Source organism: Triticum dicoccoides, chromosome 5A (genome assembly GCF_002162155.2).
Source record: "Triticum dicoccoides isolate Atlit2015 ecotype Zavitan chromosome 5A, WEW_v2.0, whole genome shotgun sequence".
Classification (NCBI taxonomy): domain Eukaryota; kingdom Viridiplantae; phylum Streptophyta; class Magnoliopsida; order Poales; family Poaceae; genus Triticum; species Triticum dicoccoides.
The window spans coordinates 328,498,701-328,506,943 of NC_041388.1; positions in this window are offsets into that span (position 1 = coordinate 328,498,701).

The window sequence follows — 8,243 nt, forward strand, 5'->3', positions numbered from 1 at the left end:
GTCTTCGACTGCCTTGACCTTCTCCGAGTTGGCCTCGATGCCCCTGTGGGATACGAGGAAACCCAGGAGCTTACCTGAGGGGACTCCAAACATGCACTTCTCCGGGTTGAGCCGTAGGTCCACCTCATTGAGGCTCGCGAAGGTTTCTTCCAGGTCCTGTATCAGGGTCCTTGCCTCATGAGACTTCACCACAATGTCATCGACGTAAGCTTTTGCGTTCCTCCCGAGCTACCAGCCTAAGGCGATGTGCATCAGCCGCTGAAAGGTCGCGCCTGCGTTGCACAACCCAAACGGCATGCACGTATAGCAGTACACTCCACACGGGGCCAGGAAGGCCGTCTTCTCCACGTCTTCTACCGCCATCTTGATCTGGTGATAGCCCGAGAAGGCATCTAGGAAGCACAATAGGTCACACTCTATGGTGGAGTCGACTATTTGGTCAATGCGGGGGAGCGGAAATGGATCCTGCGGGCAGGCCTTGTTGAGGTTGGTGAAATCGACGCACATGCACCCCTTTCCTCCCTTTTTCGGCACAACGACCGGATTAGCCAACCAATCAGGGTAGCGGACCTCGTGGATAACTCCTGCCGCCTCTAGCTTCCGGGTCTCTTGGACGATGAAAGCTTGTTTCTCAGTAGACTGCCGTCTTGCCTTCTGCTTCACGGGGCGCACATTGGGGCACATGTTGAGGTGATGCTCAATCACTTCCCTTGGGACCCCTGCTAGCTGATCAGGTTCCCACGCAAACACCTTCTTGTTCGCACACAGGAAACCTATCAGGGCTTTCTCTTGCTCGGGCTCGAGGTTGGCCCCTATGGTGAAGGTGGCGCTAGCGGACCCGTCCTCGTCGACTGGTACCTGCTTGGTTTCTGCCTTGTCTTGGGTGAACAACTGCTTCTTTTTAGCCGGCGCAGCCCCCTTGGGTTCGAGGGCATCGGTGCCAGTGGGCCGCGCCACCGCGGCCGCCCTGAAAACAAGCTGGAGCACCTGCAGCGCATCCTTTGTGTCTCCTGACACGGTGAGGACGCCGCTGCTCCCAGGCATCTTCATGAGGTTGTACGCCGGGTGAGTTGCTGCCATGAACTGAGCCAGGGCCGGATAGCCGAGGATGGCATTGTAGGGGAGGCCGATGGAGGCGATGTCGAAGTCGATCAGCTCCGTGCGGAAGTTTTCGCAGGTGCCGAAGGTCACTGGAAGGCGGATATGCCCCAAGGAGGCGGTGGAACCAGCTCCGACGCCCGAGAAAGGCCTGCTGGGTCGAAGCCGCTCCAGCGGTACATGGAGGAGGCTGAAGGCCTCCATCGAGAGCATGTTGAGGCCGGCACCACCATCGATGAGGGTCCTGGTGACGGCCACTTGGCAGATGGTGGGGGTGCACAGCATCGGGAGCGCGCCCGAACCAATGGGGTTGAAGGGGTGGTTGTCGGTGTCAAAACCGGCGGATCTCGGGTAGGGGGTCCCGAACTGTGCGTCTAGGCAGGATGGTAACAGGAGGCAAGGGACAGGAAGTTTTACCCAGGTTCGGGCCCTCTTGATGGAGGTAAAACCCTACGTCCTGCTTGATTAATATTGATGATATGGGTAGTACAAGAGTAGATCTACCACGAGATCAGAGAGGCTAAACCCTAGAAGCTAGCCTATGGTATGATTGTTGTTCTATATGTTGTCCTACGGACTAAAACCCTCCGGTTTATATAGACACCGGAGAGGGTTAGGGTTACACAAAGTCAGTTACAATGGTAGGAGATCTGCATATCCGTATCGCCAAGCTTGCCTTCCACGCCAAGGAAAGTCCCTTCCGGACACGGGACGAAGTCTTCAATCTTGTATCTTCATAGTCCAAGAGTCCGACTGAAGGTATAGTCCGGCCATCCGGACACCCCCTAATCCAGGACTCCCTCAGTAGCCCTTGAACCAGGCTTCAATGATGACGAGTCCGGCGCGTAGATTGTCTTCGGCATTGCAAGGCGGGTTCCTCCTCCAAGTACTTCATAGAAGATTTTGAACACAAAGGTAGTGTCCGGCTCTGCAAAATAAGTTTCCACATATTGCCATAGAGAGAATAATATTTACACAAATCTAATCTGCCGACGTATTCCGTAGTGTGACACACCACGGCCAAGCCTTTATCCGAGTCGTTTTATTATCCCACCTCAGCACGTCATGCGAGGCAGTTTCCTTGGCACGTCTTGTTAAAGCAGAGATTGTGTCCCCTTATTCCGGGATTCTCATCAATACGGGTGTGGGTAACCCAACCGCTCCATTGATTACGGCGCCTGGAGATAAGCGAGTTTTACCAGGCTGGTGGGGACACGTAGTTGCATCCACCCATATAAGGGGATAAGGATCCACCTTTTTACCTACGCCTTCTTCCTCCTTTGCCTATCCATTCTCGCGCACTCGAGCTCCAGCGCCCAAGTCCGCACTCCCCACCTCAACCTTCTCCAGCCATGTCCGGAGCGGGAGGCAAGTGGATTGTCTCCTCCGTCACGGAGGGACACATCAAAAAACTGTCTTGTCTAATGACATCGCATACCGTCTTCCCGAAAAGGGGCAGCTCCTCCCCACCCCAAGGCCCCATGAGAGGGTAGTGTTCCTTCCCCACTTCCTCTGCGGACTGGGATTTCCGATCCACCCATTCGTCCGGGGACACATGTTCTACTACGGCCTGGATTTCCATGATCTGACCCCGAACTTCATCCTCAATATCTCGGTGTTTATCGTCGTGTGCGAGGCTTTCCTCTGCATCTGCCCCCATTTCGGCTTATGGCTCAAGACTTTCAATGTCAAGCCGAAGGTGGTGCGCGGCAACCAGGCGAAGTGCGGAGGCACCATGGTGGGCAAGATGCCCAACGTCTTATGGCTCGAGGGCTCCTTTGTGGAGACCCTGAAGGGGTGGCAATCGGGGTGGTTTTACATCACCGAGCCGTGCGACCCTGAGTGGGTCGCAGCCCCCGAGTTCCGGTCTGGACCCCCAACGCGGCTCACGTCCTGGAAAGAGACGGGCCTGTCGTGGGGCAGCAAAGGAGAGGTGACTGGACTGCAAACATGCATCCAAACCCTGGTGGACAAGCAGCTCAAGCTCGTCAATGTAGTCCAGGTTATGCTCATCCGCCTGATCCTCCTGTGTCAACAATGGGCCTTCAATCTCTGGGAGTTCAACCCGGTGTAGCACCGAACTCTGAGCAGGCTCTTCGACACGACGTACGAAGATGCCTGGAAGGTGCTTTTCAAGGGCGCCGAGGCTCCCGCATCCACTATCGAAGATCGCAGATTCAGCGCACAACGTCACGCTAGCGTGGTAAGTTTATTGTACCTTTTATAGGGTATTAGTTTTCCATAGTTTAACTCGATGTGGGATCTAAGCTCCCTTACCTTTGACAGAGTTGGAAGGCGAAGTCTGGACAGATCGACTGTCCGGCTCCTTTGCCCGAAGACCCAGCCGATGCCCGCTTGGTTCCGGCACCCTATGTGGTGCCGGAGAAGAAGGCCACGAAGAAGGCTACGGGGACTCGAAAGAGTGCCCGGCACCAGGAGGTGTCGGGTGCATCATCCGATGGCTCCAAGGCGCATTCCTCCCGTGAAGACGAGGAGGAAGAAGAAGAGACCTCTCCCCCTCCAGCGGGAGGAGAGAAGAAAAGGAAGTCCGCCCTCTCTGGGGAAGCCGGAGGGTCCAAGAAGGGGAGAACCCTTCCCCCGGACTACTCCACCGACGCCGACGATGGCGGAGAAGAGTGGCCGCTTAGGGCCAAGCCCCTGGCGAAATCGTAAGTATCCGGATACCAGAGTAATTCATAGTATTCCTTTATTGCACAGCTTTCCCTTATGTCGAATATGGTTATGCAGCCCACCTAAAGACCGGCTTGACGCATCGTCGAGCGGTTCACTGGACTCGTCGGATGTGAATTCGCTTCCGACGGCTTCCTCCCCCCGCCCTACGGACGACGCCGAAGTGTTGTCTCAACAGGTTCCAAGCCGGGAGGAGGTGGTCCTGGAGGCGCCGCAAGGCGACCTCCCGGACTCCAGGAGTAAAGGGGATAAAACCCCCCAGGGCTCCAAGTCCGGTTCTAGGCCGGAAACCGCTCCGGAACCTTCAAAGGTTCCAGAGTCCAGCGGGGGACCTCCTTCCAAGAGGAGCAAGCCCACCGTGCCGGTGACCCCCGTCCAACCAGAGGCGCCGGACAATCTGTTGGAGGCGCTCCAAGGCGCCTCCATCGACGAGGAGCACCGCACCATTATGAGTGCGGTGGTCCAGAAGGTTCAGTCCGCCAAGAGCGGACTGACTGAAGCTTGTACTAGCCTTTTAACAGGCTTTGAGGTAAGTAAAGAATGTGTAAATAATATTACCGCATAGACAGTAGCCCCTGATGCTCTATTTGGTGTTCGAGAAGAAAAGCCGAATAGAGGATCAAATAGAATTCGCAGGAGTCTAACAAAAAGGAGTCAATATGCGTATGCAGGCTTCTCTGCTTGCGTCCGCCGCACTGACTGTGGAAGTGGACACGCTAAAGCAGAACCTCGAGCGGTCCGAGCAAGAGCTCGGGCGTGCCAAGAAGCAGCTCGAGGATAATGAAGGTAAGAAATACCTTGTTTAAATATATATAAAAAGGTGCAATTGCAAAAAATGACAGGATTATCGTGGCTATTGTAGGGGCCACGTCTGAGGTGGCGACCCTTAAGCAAGCGCTGCTCGAGGCCGAGAAGAGGGCGGCCACGGAGTGCACCGAGCGGGAGAAGTATGAGGCCCAGGTTGGCAAGGTGCGGCAAGAGCTCCAGGTTCTCATGAAAAAACATGAGAGTTTGGAGCTTGACTCAAAGACGCGAGCGTTCGAGCTCGCGGCGGCTATTGAAAATGCAAAGTCTGCCAAGGCCGAATCCCAGAAGACCCTCCAGGAGTTGGATGAGGTGAAGAAGATAGCGGCGGGTAAGGCATTCTTTATGCAAAGCAAACACATAAACGTGAGTTACTTGTTACTTACCCGAATCCGGAGCCCTCCAAGAGCGTTCGCAAATCTTCCCCGGAGCGTGTCTGATGCCGCCGCATTCTATCGAGCCGAGGAGGGCAGCTCGACAGAGAAGGTGTTCTGGTCTCAGTATGCTGAGGTCGGACACCCCGTGCCCCTGAGCGACCTGATGAAGCAACTGGTCGAGCTCCACAAGGCGGCCGAACAAGCCATAAAGGGCCTCATAGTTCGGCTGTGGCCTGGAGAGGCTCTGCCTGGGAGCTATTTCGGGCTGGTGAGGCCTGTCCAAGTCTCGAAGTCATCAAGCGCTCTGTCTGCATTGAAGGTGCCCGTAGGGCCCTTGCCCGTGCTAAGGTGCACTGGGGCAAGCTGGATGCTAAGAAGCTTGTTAAGGACGGGCCACCGCCGGGGAAAGAGCATCGCAAGCCCGAGAATTATTATAAGGATGTTCTGAAGGGTGCCTGCCTTGTGGCGGATGAATGTTCCAGGGATGTAATTTTTGAGTAAAACTCGCTCGTTTTGTCCTGTGCGCTGAAAACTTGTTCATATGCGCTAAGCAATGCTGTTGGAATTTAAAATATTACCTTCTGTGCGGCTGTTTATCAATTCTGAGAGATGGCGAGTCGTCGGCTTCTGCCCCCGTGCCGCTAGTGCTGGGGTGTTCGAGGATAAACCTGAGCGCTCTTTTTCCCATGTTTGGGTCCTTCGAGGGAGGCGCTCAGCCCAACGAACAAGGCAATCAGACTATAATGCGTGAACACTCTCACTTAGCCATAGAATTCTATAATTTTAAATTTTGGCGAAGCCCCTAGTATTCGGAAGACCGAGTTCGGGGCGCTATCCACGCCTTGGCCGGACAGAGCCGACTCCTCGCTCTAAGTGGCATAAGTCTTTAAGGACTCGAAAAAACCTCTCGAACAGCGACCAGCTCTCGCTTCATCATGACAGTCGATTTTAGCTTTCTCCACTAAGGTGCTCGACCCAGCTCAACTGGGGCACAATCGCAGTGGTTCTCCTAGTGCTACCTTAGCCGATATAGCGGAACGTAAGGCACCAAAACATAGGAGCCGGGCAAACCCAACTATTGACCCAAGACATGATTCGGAGCCGATGCATATAATGCTATAAGTTTGGGGTGCCACACTTGTTAAAGTGTTTGGACTTCTCACATCATATTGAGGGGTACTAAAGCCCCTAGCGTATTTTGGCCGTACCAAAGTGTACGGGTGCAACATGTCGTTAAGGAACATATATTTACAGAAAAAGAGTAATGCAAAAATAGACAAAAGCTATGCATTGTTTATTAAAAAGGGCTGCAATCAAAGCAGAACGATACAAATAATGCGATAAGAAAAAGGTTGGACTATTTAACATGTCCGTTCCAGGGGCAGGCTGCGGAATGGTATGCGAAACAGGTATACTGCTCGTGATAGAGACCACCTGGGAGTTCCGTAATGCGGTGCGGCTTGTCTGCTTCCCTGGTTCTTGCATCGTTTGTGCGGCAATTGAACTGCCGAACAGGCCTTCCGAAGAATGGAGTCCTGAAAGTAAGAGAAAATTAAAAAATCGGCAGCCCCTGGTGCTGTTTAAGCCGTGTTTTGGGCGTGCCGTGATGGTGCCCCTCCCCTGTACCCATGGTATTTCTAGAGCATAGTTATGTACGCGAAGCACTGGTGTCGCCTTTTTGCGAGGGCTGGGGTTGGGGCCGCATTGCTACGCCTGCTTGGATCGTGCCAGGAGGTCTTGTTGTAGGTTACTCCGGGCACGCTTGACGGTGTCTGGTCGTTTAGTGGCTGGACTGGAGAACTGCCTGGAGAGGCTGCTTTGTACTTCCGCTGCAAGGGCCGCCGTGTGCTCCTCCGTTCGGAGGGAGCGTTCAGTGTTTCCATTGACCATAATTACTCCTCGAGGGCCTGGCATTTTTTGGCTTAAGGTATGCATAGTGCGGTACCGTGTTGAACTTGGCGAATGCGGTTCGCCCGAGCAGTGCGTGATAGCCACTGCGGAATGGGACTATGTCAAAGATTAACTCCTCGCTTCGGAAATTATCCGGAGATCCGGAGACCACTTCAAGTGTGACTGAGCCTGTACAGTTGGCCTCTACACCTGGTATTACGCCTTTAAAGGTCGTTTTGGTGGGCTTAATCCTCAAGGGATCTATGCCCATTTTCCGCACTGTATCCTGGTAAAGCAGGTTCAGGCTGCTGCCGCCGTCCATAAGGACTCTAGTGAGATGAAATCCGTCAATAATTGGGTCTAGAACCAATGCGGCGAATCCGCCATGATGGATGCTAGTGGGATGGTCCCTTCGATCAAAGGTGATCGGGCAGGAGGACCATGGGTTGAACTTTGGGGCGACTGGCTCTACCGCATATACGTCCCTTAACGCGCGCTTCCGCTCCCTTTTGGGGACGTGGGTTGCGTATATCATGTTCACCGTCCGCACTTGTGGGGGAAAAACCTTCTGTCCACTGTTGTTCGGCGGCTGGGGCTCCTCGTCTTCATCGCTATGCAGCCCCTTGTCTTCATTTTTGGCATTTAACTTGCCTGCCTGCTTGAACACCCAACAATCCCTGTTGGTGTGATTGGCCGGCTTTCGGGGGTGCCATGTATCTGGCACAAGCGGTCGAGTATTCGGTCCAAACTGGACGGGCCCCTAGGATTCCTTTTGAATGGCTTTTTCCGCTGACCGGATTTAGAGCCTCTGAATCCTTCATTAACTGCCGTATCCTCATAATTATCGTCGTTAATGCGGTGCTTCTGCTTGTTGCGACGCGACCTGCCACTTCTGTCCCTGGTATCCGAATTATCAGGGTTCTTGGTCATATTGTTGCTACGAGCAAGCCAGCTGTCTTCTCCCATGCAAAAGCGGGTCATAAGTGTCGTGAGGGCTGCCATAGACTTCGGCTTTTCCTGTCCTAGGTGCCAGGCAAGCCACTCGTCGCGGATATTGTGCTTGAAGGCTGCTAGGCCTCTGCGTCCGGACAGTCGACTATTTGATTTTTATTTGTTAGGAACCGTGTCCAGAATTGCCTGGCCGATTCCTCTGGCTGCTGAATTACGTGGCTTAGGTCATCGGCGTCTGGTGGTCGCACATAAGTGCCCTGGAAATTGTCGAGGAATGCGGCTTCCAGGTCCTCCCAACAACTGATTGATCCTGCTGGCAAGCTGTTAAGCCAATGCCGAGCTGGTCCTTTAAGCTTGAGTGGGAGGTATTTGATGGCGTGGAGATCATCGCCGTGGGCCATGTGGATATGAAGGAGATAATCCTCGATCCAT